Here is a 12627-nt window from a genome sequence, read left to right as displayed (position 1 = left end):
AAATACATTTGAATAGGAAGAGGAAGCTGCGGTCACCTGCACCGGCACCGCCGCGCTCCTCAGCAGTGTGTGCATGCCGGGCACACTATCACACAGCAGGGCCGGCAAAGCGCAGCGCGCTCCCTCCTGGTCCTGATGCAGCTAGTGTGCCCGGCATGCACACACTGCTGAGGAGCGTGGTGGTGACTGCAGATACAGCGGCCAACTACAGGGACCGGCCCATCTGGCATTTGCCTGAAGTGCCCTATGGTCAGTCTGGGCGTGCACCCACCCCCGCTACCCCAGTCCCTCTAACAGGAGCCCTGTCTGCAAAAAACGTTCCTACATCCATGATCTTTTCATCACTAATAAACTCTCCTTCCTCGGCATCACAGACATCTGGCCCACCCCTTCTGACATAGCCTCTCCTGCTGCACTTTCTTATGGCGGTCTCCAACTCTCTCACACCCCCCTGTCCCAGTAACAAGCATGGTGGAGGAGTTGGTTTGCTCCTGTTCGACCAATGCTCCTCTACACCAATTCCACTGCCACGCTCTGTTACTCTCCCGTCTTTTGAGGTGCACTCCGTCCACATCTACTCCCCCTCCAAACTCCAACTGGCTGTCATTCATCGCCCTCCAGGGCCAACCACCGCATTTTTTGACCATTTCACCACCTGGCTACTACAATTCCTTTCCACTGACAGCCCCACTATCATCATGGATGATTTCAACATCCCTATTGACACTGTTCACACATCTGTCTCTAAACATTTAACTCTCACTTCCTTCTTGGGTCTCACTCAATGGTCTTCTGCAGCTTCTCACAAAGATGGCCACACGCTGGACCTCATTTTCACTAGTCTCTGTTTCCTATCTAACCTCTCTAACTCACCTCTTCCCCTGTCTGACCACAACCTACTCACATTCTCTTCCCTCTCTTTTCCAAATACACAACCCCCCTCCACAAACTTTCGCACCATCGCAGAAATCTCAATTCCCTTGATTTACACTCCCTTTCTCAGTCCCTTCTCCCTCTCGCAGACATTGCTTCCTTATATGATGCAGATGCTTCAGCCACTTTATATAACACTAATAGTGTGGCGCCCTGGACAAGCCAGGGGCCACAGGTAACAACACCACCACACCCTACACCCCGGTCAGGTACACCTAAGCCAGACACAAATCCTTGTTGCCTTCCTCCAGGGGCTGATGTCCACACCAGGGGGTGGAGCCAGGCGGTTGGTCTCCGCCCACCGAGGAGTTCACAGTCCTGGAGGCAGGAAAAGGAAGTTCAGATCAGTCAGGGAAGTGGAGAGTGCAGTTTGGACAGTGAAAGCGAGAGAAGAAAAGTGGTAGCTGAGCAGACTGAAGTTAGTCCGGGTGTGTGGCCCGGACTGAGGAGCAAGGTTGGCAGATGGTGGTGACCGTCTGCAGGAGTGACCTATCGGAGTTTACTGTAAGGACCGTGGACGGGCGGTGGTCCGGCGGTACCGGACCGGTACACAAAGAGAAGTCAGCACCATCTGGCAGGGGCTTACGGACCCCGGCAAGGCTAGGAGTCGCCGTGAATTTGTCAAATTCGTTAGCGAAGGGAACCTCCTGGGTTCCCCAGCAGCCAAGTCCCGAAAAAGGCAACAGTCCAACCGTGAAGGAGAGCACAGCCACCGCCAAGGCAACCGTTCCCAGGGCCAGCGCCTGCGGGCAAAAGGGGCTCCTTCAGCACTCATCAAGCTGAGGGAGCGGGTTACCGGTGGGAACCCATTGGGACCATTACACTACAGCAGTGCAGGGAAAGGCAGTCACCACCACCCGACCGAGGAAACAACAACCGCAGCCGTCTGTGGGACCCGTCCATCCAGCCATGTGTTTTACCGAGAACTGTGTCATCGTTACTGGCTGAGTGAGTACCACCGTGCCGTGCGGCACAGCGCTGCCCCCGCGACCCTGCACCTCACCAGGCCCCGTAGCCCGCCTGCTATCCATCTACCTACCTCACCGGGCCCCGGGACAACCAACCCCCTACCCACGGAGGGGAGAACTAACATCTAAGCTGCTCCATACCATCACTCCCGGGATCCCCGTCCAGAGCAGCGGTGGTGTCACAACCTCACCACAACCGTGGGTGGCGTCACGGACAATCCAAATCCCCAACAAACATTCCCCCCTTTTCACTCACGGGTGAGGAGCGCCACTCGAGACCCCGGGATCCAGCCCACCGCTCGAGCCACCACCGAGCAGCAGCAGCAGCGGCCGGACCCGAGCAGTAGGGGTGAGCGCAGCGTCACCATCCTCCTACCCGCGACAATAGCGCTGCAGCTCTTGAATTGTCTGTCCCCCCAGACATACCAAAACTCACACAATCAACAGGCAACCTTGGCACACAAGCCAGACTAAAGAACTGAGACAGGCTTCCAGAATTGCTAAGCGCAGATGGAAGAGGTCTCATTCCACTGAGCACTTCATTGCATATAAAAAGTCCCTCAGTACTTTCAAGTCTGCACTCACTGCTCAAAACTAACCTACTTCTCATCCCTCATAGCTTCCCTATCTTACAACCCTAAACAGCTATTCAACACTTTCAACTTTCTCCTCCATCCCCCAGCACCACCTCCGTCTCCTCTCATCTCAGCTGAAGACTTTGCCTCTTTCTTCAAGCAGAAGATTGATAACATCAGAGCAAGCCTTGGCCCACACTCCCGACAGCCCCTCATCATAGCTACTCAGGCCTCTTCCTCCAAATCCAGCTTCTCCACCATGACAGAAGATAATCTTTCCACTCAACTTTCAGGATCACATCTGACTACCTGTGCACTTGACCTGCCAAGCGACACTACTCTGTCCTCCTCTTCCTGGACCTGTCCTCTGCCTTCGACACAGTAGACTACTCCCTCCTACTACAGATTCTCTCATCTCTGGGCATCACAGACTTGTCCTTATCTTGGATCTCCTCATACCTAACCAACCGAACTTTCAGCATTTCCCATCCTTACACCACCTCCTCATCTCACCCTCTATTCGTTGGTGTCCCCCAAGGTTCAGTTCTTGGACCCCTACTGTTCTCCATCTTCGGCCTGGGACAGCTCATAGAGTCCCATGGCTTTCAGTATCATCTCTACACTGATGATACACAGATCTAACTCTCAAGACCTGACATTACCTCCTTACTAACCAAAATCCCACAATGTCTGTCTGCTATTTCATCCTTCATCTAGCCTCCAGACGTTTTTTGTAGCGATATATAAGCTTCTTGCACTTCTCCACTGGTATTTTCTCCCACTCTTCCTTTGCAGTTTGTTGAAGCTCTTGAATGTTTGCCGGGTTCTTTTTCCCAATGGCAGGTTTCAGCTCACCCCAAAGATTTTTAATGGGATTGATGTCAGGACTCATTGCTGGCCATTTTAAAACAGTACAGTTTTTCTTTTTCAACCATTCCTGTGTACTTTTGGATGTGTGCTTTGAGTGATTGTCTTGCTGGAGGACCCATGATCTTTGACTCAAACAAAGTTTTCTTACACTGGGTAGTACATTTCACTTTAAAATCTCTTGATAATTATCTGATTTCAAGATCCTGTAGTACGGTCAAGGCCTCCAGTACCAAACGCAGCAAAGCAACCCCACACCATTATGGATCCTGCACCATGCTTTACTGTTGGTAGGGTGTAGGGTGTTCTATTCCTTCTAAGCTTCATTGTGCTGTCTGTAAATAAACTGTTCTTTATTTTGCCAAAAAGGTCTATTTTTGTTTCATCTATCCACAGAACATTTTCCCAGAAGGATTGTGGTTTGTCAAGGTACTCTTTTTGGCAAAGATCAGTCATTCCTTTTTATGTGTTTTCTTCAGCAATGGATTCTTCCTTGGCCTTTGCATATAAAGGTCTGCTTGGATGAATGTGCAACAAATTGTATTTGCTGAAATCATGACCATGGACTGTTCCAGGTTGGCGTTCAGGTCTTTGGATGTTTGACGTGGTGTTTGTTCCATCATTCGCCCCAACTTTTGAAGATATATCTTGTCAATTTTCCTCTTTCCCTCACGGCCACGGAGGTTCTTGATGGCTCCATGCATGGCAAACTTCTTTATAACATAGTGCAATGTTGAAACTGGGATAACAAAGTCTTTGGACACAGTCTTAAGGCCACGTCACACTAAGCAACATCGCTAGCAACATCGCTGCTAACTAACAACTTTTGTGACGGAACAGTGATGTTGCTAGTGATGTTGCTGTGTGTGACATCCAGCAACAACCCGGCCCCTGCTGTGAGGTCGTTGGTTGTTGCTGAATGTCCTGGGCCATTATTTAGTTGTTGCTCTCCCGCTGTGAAGCACACATCGCTGTGTGTGACAGCGACAGAGCAACAACTAAATGTGCAGGCAGCAGGAGCCGGCTTCTGCGGACGCTGGTAACCACGGTAAACATCGGGTAACAAAGAAGCGCTTACCTTGGTTACCCGATATTTACCTTCGTTACCAGCGTCCCCGCTCTCACGCTGTCAGTGCTGGCTCCTTGCTCTCTGCACATGTAGCTGCAGTACACATCGGGTAATTAACCCGATGTGTACTGTGGCTAGGAGCGCAGGGAGCCGGCACTGGCAGCGTGAGAGCGGGGCCACTGGTAACGAAGGTAAATATCGGTTAACCAAGGTAAGCGCTTCTTGGTTTCCCGATGTTTACTGTGGTTACCAGCGTCCGCAGAAGCCGGCTCCTGCTGCCTGCACACGTAGCAGAGTACACATCGGGTAATTAACCCGATGTGTACTGTGGCTAGGTGTGCAGGGAGCCAGTGCTAAGCGGTGTGCGCTGGTAACCAAGGTAAATATCGGGTTGGTTACCCGATATTTACCTTAGTTACCAAGCACAGCATCGCTTCCACGCGGTGCTGCTGGCTGGGGGCTGGTCACTGGTTGCTGGTGAGCTCACCAGCAACTCGTGTAGCGATGCTCCAGCGATCCCTGCCAGGTCAGGTTGCTGGTGGGATCGCTGGAGCATCGCTTAGTGTGACATCTCACCAGCGACCTCCTAGCAACTTACCAGCGATCCCTATCAGGTTGGATCGTTGTTGGGATCGCTGGTAAGTTGTTTAGTGTGACTGGCCTTTATACCCTTTGGAAGTCTTGTATTTGCTAATAGTTGCAGTTCTGATGTCCTCAGATAACTCCTTTTGTCTTCACCGTTTTGACAAAGGAACAGGGCCTACTATGTGGCTTTTAAAAACACTGAAGTCATCATTCGTTGGCTAATTTATGTCATATGGGCACCGATAATTTATCACAAGTGATTCTCATTTGTGAGTTACCACAGACTAGTCACAATGTGTTTCCATACTAATTAGTCACAGCAACTTTAGGTTTCTCTATTTTTTTCAGCACCCATGATGGCACCACGAGATAGTGGATCCACCCTTCAAGGACAGGACACCTCCAGGATAAATAGGGGTGGTACTTCTCCCCACATCAGTTGGTTTCCTGTCCTTGAACAGGGAGCCTCCAGGAATTTTCTGGGAATTCAAGATGGTCCTATTAGGGCCAAAGATTGAAGTTCCAGCCCCAGCTGGCCAGTTCTGGCAGAGGCACGGATCCTGCTGCGGCCGGCCGAGGTGCTGTAGACATGTCGCAGCAGACCAACAGGGGTTCTGGCTATGTGCAACGACACACTCCTCTTGGACACCACGGGGGCTGATATCGGAGGACACAGCTCTTGTACAGGAGCACGGAGGTAGTGTGCATTCCACAAGGGAGCAGGTAAGCGCCACTTACATGGTCGGCGGCGTCCTCGCGGCTGCAGGCTCCATGGCGCTTCTGGTATTGCTGGGGAGCGCCATGTTGTGTGTGGCGGGCAGGGCCGTATTTGCCACTAGGCACCCGTGGTCCCGTGCCTAGGGCGGCACGTTGCGGGGGGGCGGCACTTTCTGGCAGCAAAAAAAAAAAAAAAAAAAAAAAATTATAGGGAGGAGAGGCGCACTTCTGCTGTCTATTTAAATACATGGCGGGCGCCAGGCATAGTGAGCTGACTAACCCCGGAAGTTCCATGGCCTGCACTTCCGGGGTCAGAGGCGCGCGGGCGCGACAATCAGCTCACTGCCCCGTGCTGCAGCGTCCAATGCTGCAGATGACACACGCCGTGGAGGAGGACGCGTCTGCAGCTGGAGCAAGCCAGAAGAGGATAATCAGCAGAGCAGGGCGGTGGGCACCGGAGCAGGTAAGGCAGAGCCTAGAATGTATGGGCACCTTACAGGTTAGTTGATGATCGTTGCAAATTGCGATGCCTCTTTTTGTCCACTGTAATCATGCAAGGGGAGGCTGGGGGGAGAGAGGCTGAGGCTGGGGGAGGCTGGGAGGAGAGGGAGGCTGGGAAGAGAGAGAGGCTGGGAAGAGAGAGAGGCTGGGGGGAGGCTGGGAAGAGAGAGAGGCTGGGGGGAGGCTGGGAAGAGAGAGAGGCTGGGGGGAGGCTGGGAAGAGAGAGAGGCTGGGGGGAGGCTGGGAAGAGAGAGAGGCTGGGAAGAGAGAGAGGCTGGGGGGAGGCTGGGAAGAGAGAGAGGCTGGGGGGAGGCTGGGAAGAGAGAGGCTGAGGCTGGGGGAAAGCTGGGAAGAGAGAGAGAGGCTGAGGCTGGGAAGAGAGAGAGGCTTAGGCTGGGGGGAGGCTGGGAAGAGAGAGAGGCTGAGGCTGGGAAGAGAGGCTGAGGCTGGGGGGGAGGCTGGGGGGAGAGAGAGGCTGAGGCTGGGGGGGAGGCTGGGAGAAGAGAGGCTGATTCTGGGGGAGGCTGGGAGGGGGAGGCTGATGCTGAGGGAGGCTGATGCTGAGGGAGGCTGGGAGGGGGAGGCTTGGAGGAGGGAAGCTGATGCTGAGGGAGGCTGAGGGAGGAGGGAGGCTGGGGGAGGCTGAGGCTGGGGGAGGCTGGGAGGAGAGAGGCTGATGCTGGGGGAGGCTGGGAGGGGGAAGGTGAGGCTTGGAGGAGGGAGGCTGATGCTGAGGGAGGCTGGGAGGAGGGAGGCTGATGCTGGGGGAAGCTGGGAGGGTGAGGCTTGGAGGAGGGAAGCTGATGCTGAGGGAGGCTTGGAGGAGGGAGGCTGATGCTGAGGGAGGAGGGAGGCTGATGCTTGGGGAGGCTGGGAGGAGGAAGGCTGATGCTGGGGGAGGCTGGGAGGAGGGAGGCTGATGCTGGGGGAGGTTGGAAGGAGGGAGGCTGATGCTGGGGGAGGTTGGGAGGAGGGAGGCTGATGCTTGGGGAGGTTGGGCTGGGGGAGACTGGGAGGAGGGAGGCTGGGAGGAGGGAGGCTGAGGCTGGGGGAGGCTGGGAGGAGGGAGGCTGAGGCTGGGGGAGGCTGGGAGGAGGGAGGCTGAGGCTGGGGGAGGCTGGGAGGAGGGAGGCTGAGGCTGGGGGAGGCTGGGAGGAGGGAGGCTGAGGCTGGGGGAGGAGGGAGGCTGAGGCTGGGGGAGGCTGGGGGAGGAGGGAGGCTGAGGCTGGGGGAGGCTGGGGGAGGAGGGAGGCTGAGGCTGGGGGAGGCTGGGGAAGGAGGGAGGCTGAGGCTGGGGGAGGAGGGAGGCTGAGGCTGGGGGAGGCTGGGGGAGGAGGGAGGCTGAGGCTGGGGGAGGAGGGAGGCTGAGGCTGGGGGAGGCTGGGAGGAGGGAGGCTGAGGCTGGGGGAGGCTGGGAGGAGGGAGGCTGAGGCTGGGAGGAGGGAGGCTGAGGAGGGAGGCTGAGGCTGGGGGAGGCTGATGCTGGGAGGGGGAAGGTGAGGCTTGGAGGAGGGAGGCTGATGCTGAGGGAGGCTGGGAGGAGGGAGGCTGATGCTGGGGGAGGCTGGGAGGGCGAGGCTGATGCTGAGGGAGGCTGATGCTGAGGGAGGCTGATGCTGAGGGAGGCTGGGAGGGGGAGGCTTGGAGGAGGGAGGCTGATGCTCGGAGGCTGGGAGGCTGATGCTGGGGGAGGCTTGGAGGAGGGGGGCTGGAAGGGGGGAGGCTGGAAGGGGGGAGGCTGGGAGGGGGGAGGCTTGGAGGAGGGGGGCTGGGAGGAGGGAGGCTGATGCTGGGGGAGGCTGGGAGGAGGGAGGCTGATGCTGGGGGAAGCTGGGAGCAGGGAGGCTGATGCTGGGAGGAGAGAGGCTCATGCTGGGGGAGGCTGGGAGGAGAGAGGCTGATGCTGGAGGAGGCTCATGCTGGGGGAGGCTGGGAGGAGGGAGGCTGATGCTGGGGGAAGCTGGGAGCAGGGAGGCTGATGCTGGGGGAGGCTGGGAGGAGAGAGGCTGATGCTGGAGGAGGCTCATGCTGGGGGAGGCTGGGAGGAGAGAGGCTGATGCTGGAGGAGGCTCATGCTGGGGGAGGCTGGGAGGAGAGAGGCTGATGCTGGAGGAGGCTCATGCTGGGGGAGGCTGGGAGGAGAGAGGCTGATGCTGGGGTAAGCTGGGAGCAGGGAGGCTGATGCTGAGGGAGGCTGGGGGGAGAGAGGCTGATGCTGGGGGAGGCTGGGGGGAGAGAGGCTGATGCTGGGGGAGAGGCTGCTCCTGGGGGAATGGGAGAGAGGGGCCAATGCTAGAGACAGAGGACAAGGGTTGAGGGATAGAGCAATGACAATATCGATGGGGGGGGCAGTGTAAGGACTCAGAATAAGAGGGGGGCAGCATTGGGAGCTCATTATGGAGAAGGGGCAGCATGTGTGGGCTCAGTATGGAGTGGAACAATGTAGGGGAGTCAATATCAAGAGTGGGGTAGTGTGTGTGTGTGTGTGTGTGTGTGTGTGTGTGTGTCTCAGCATAAGTGTTAGTGTGGTGGTCTTAGTATGATGAGTGGGGCAGCATGGAGGTGTCATTATGGAAAAGAGGAAGGCAGCATTAGGAGCTCATGGAGAGGGGCAGCATGCACGGGACACTGTGAGGAAGGGGCAGCATGCACGGGACACTGTGAGGAGGGGGCAGCATGCACGGGACACTGTGAGGAGGGGGCAGCATGCACGGGACACTGTGAGGAGGGGGCAGCATGCACGGGACACTGTGAGGAGGGGGCAGCATGCACGGGACACTGTGAGGAGGGGGCAGCATGCACGGGACACTGTGAGGAGGGGGCAGCATGCATGGGACACTGTGAGGAGGGGGCAGCATGCATGGGACACTGTGAGGAGGGGGCAGCATGCATGGGACACTGTGAGGAGGGGGCAGCATGGAGGGGGCAGCATGCATGGGACACTGTGAGGAGGGGGCAGCATACATGGGACACTGTGAGGAGGGGGCAGCATGCATGGGACACTGTGAGGAGGGGGCAGCATGCATGGGACACTGTGAGGAGGGGGCAGCATGCATGGGACACTGAGGAGGGGGCAGCATGCATGGGACACTGTGAGGAGGGGGCAGCATGCATGGGACACTGTGAGGAGGGGGCAGCATGCATGGGACATTGTGAGGAGGGGGCAGCATGCATGGGACACTGTGAGGAGGGGGCAGCATGCATGGGACACTGTGAGGAGGGGGCAGCATGCATGGGACACTGTGAGGAGGGGGCAGCATGCATGGGACATTGTGAGGAGGGGGCAGCATGCATGGGACACTGTGAGGAGGGGGCAGCATGCATGGGACATTGTGAGGAGGGGGCAGCATGCATGGGACACTGTGAGGAGGGGGAAGCATGCATGGGACATTGTGATTAGGGGGACAGCATGCATGGGACATTGTGAGGAGGGGGCAGCATGCATGGGACATTGTGAGGAGGGGGCAGCATGCATGGGACATTGTGAGGAGGGGGCAGCACGCATGGGACATTGTGAGGAGGGGGCAGCACGCATGGGACATTGTGAGGAGGGGGCAGCATGCATGGGACACTGAGGAGGGGGCAGCATGCATGGGACACTGTGAGGATGGGGCAGCATGCATGGGACACTGTGAGGAGGGGGCAGCATGCATGGGACACTGTGAGGAGGGGGCAGCATGCATGGGACACTGTGAGGAGGGGGCAGCATGCATGGGACACTGTGAGGAGGGGGCAGCATGCATGGGACACTGTGAGGAGGGGGTAGCATGCATGGGACATTGTGAGGAGGGGGCAGCATGCATGGGACACTGTGAGGAGGGGGAAGCATGCATGGGACATTGTGATTAGGGGGACAGCATGCATGGGACATTGTGAGGAGGGGGCAGCATGCATGGGACATTGTGAGGAGGGGGCAGCATGCATGGGACATTGTGAGGAGGGGGCAGCATGCATGGGACATTGTGAGGAGGGGGCAGCACGCATGGGACATTGTGAGGAGGGGGCAGCACGCATGGGACATTGTGAGGAGGGGGCAGCACGCATGGGACACTGTGAGGAGGGGGCAGCACGCACGGGACACTGTAAGGAGGGGGCAGCATGCACGGGACACTGTGAGGAGGGGGCAGCATGCACGGGACACTGTGAGGAGGGGCAGCATGCACGGGACACTGTGAGGAGGGGGCAGCATGCACGGGACACTGTGAGGAGGGGGCAGCATGCACGGGACACTGTGAGGAGGGGGCTAGCATGCACGGGACACTGTGAGGAGGGGGCAGCATGCACGGGACACTGTGAGGAGGGGGCAGCATGCACGGGACACTGTGAGGAGGGGGCAGCATGCACGGGACACTGAGGAGGGGGCAGCATGCATGGGACACTGTGAGGAGGGGGCAGCATGCATGGGACACTGTGAGGAGGGGCATGGGACACTGTGAGGAGGGGGCAGCATGCATGGGACACTGTGAGGAGGGGGCAGCATGCATGGGACACTGTGAGGAGGGGGCAGCATGCATGGGACACTGTGAGGAGGGGGCAGCATGCATGGGACACTGTGAGGAGGGGGCAGCATGCATGGGACACTGTGAGGAGGGGGCAGCATGCATGGGACATTGTGATTAGGGGGGCAGCATGCATGGGACATTGTGAGGAGGGGGCAGCATGCATGGGACACTGTGAGGAGGGGGCAGCATGCATGAGACACTGTGAGGAGGGGGCAGCATGCATGGGACACTGTGAGGAGGGGGCAGCATGCATGGGACACTGTGAGGAGGGGGAAGCATGCATAGGACACTGAGGAGGGGGCAGCATGCATGGGACATTGTGAGGAGGGGGCAGCATGCATGGGACATTGTGAGGAGGGGGCAGCATGCATGGGACATTGTGAGAAGGGGGCAGCATGCATGAGACACTGTGAGAAGGGGGCAGCATGCATGGGACACTGTGAGGAGGGGGCAGCATGCATGGGACACTGTGAGGAGGGGGCAGCATGCATGGGACACTGTGAGGAGGGGGCAGCATGCATGGGACACTGTGAGGAGGGGGCATCATGCATGGGACACTGTGAGGAGGGGGCAGCATGCATGGGACACTGTGAGGAGGGGGCAGCATGCATGGGACACTGTGAGGAGGGGGCAGCATGCATGGGACACTGTGAGGAGGGGGCAGCATGCATGGGACACTGTGAGGAGGGGGCAGCATGCATGGGACATTGTGAGGAGGGGGCAGCATGCATGGGACATTGTGAGGAGGGGGCAGCATGCATGAGACACTGTGAGGAGGGGGAAGCATGCATGGGACACTGTGAGGAGGGGGCAGCATGCATGGGACACTGTGAGGAGGGGGCAGCATGCATAGGACATTGTGAGGAGGGGGCAGCAGGCATGGGACATTGTGAGGAGGGGGCAGCATGCATGGGACACTGTGAGGAGGGGGAAGCATGCATGGGACATTGTGATTAGGGGGACAGCATGCATGGGACATTGTGAGGAGGGGGCAGCATGCATGGGACATTGTGAGGAGGGGGCAGCATGCATGGGACATTGTGAGGAGGGGGCAGCATGCATGGGACATTGTGAGGAGGGGGCAGCATGCATGGGACATTGTGAGGAGGGGGCAGCATGCATGGGACATTGTGAGGAGGGGGCAGCATGCATGGGACACTGTGAGGAGGGGGAAGCATGCATGGGACATTGTGATTAGGGGGACAGCATGCATGGGACATTGTGAGGAGGGGGCAGCATGCATGGGACACTGTGAGGAGGGGGCAGCATGCATGGGACACTGTGAGGAGGGGGCAGCATGCATGGGACACTGTGAGGAGGGGGCAGCATGCATGGGACACTGTGAGGAGGGGGCAGCATGCATGGGACACTGTGAGGAGGGGGCAGCATGCATGGGACAATGTGAGGAGGGGGCAGCATGCATGGGACACTGAGGAGGGGGCAGCATGCATGGGACACTGTGAGGAGGGGGCAGCATGCATGGGACATTGTGAGGAGGGGGCAGCATGCATGGGACATTGTGAGGAGGGGGCAGCATGCATGGGACACTGTGAGGAGGGGGAAGCATGCATGGGACACTGTGAGGAGGGGGCAGCATGCATGGGACACTGTGAGGAGGGGGCAGCATGCATGGGACATTGTGAGGAGGGGGCAGCAGGCATGGGACATTGTGAGGAGGGGGCAGCATGCATGGGACACTGTGAGGAGGGGGAAGCATGCATGGGACATTGTGATTAGGGGGACAGCATGCATGGGACATTGTGAGGAGGGGGCAACATGCATGGGACATTGTGAGGAGGGGGCAGCATGCATGGGACATTGTGAGGAGGGGGCAGCATGCATGGGACATTGTGAGGAGGGGGCAGCATGCATGGGACATTGTGAGGAGGGGGCAGCATGCATGGGACATT

Source organism: Anomaloglossus baeobatrachus (assembly GCF_048569485.1).
Source record: "Anomaloglossus baeobatrachus isolate aAnoBae1 chromosome 3 unlocalized genomic scaffold, aAnoBae1.hap1 SUPER_3_unloc_1, whole genome shotgun sequence".
NCBI lineage: Eukaryota > Metazoa > Chordata > Amphibia > Anura > Aromobatidae > Anomaloglossus > Anomaloglossus baeobatrachus.
This window is presented reverse-complemented; position numbering follows the sequence as displayed.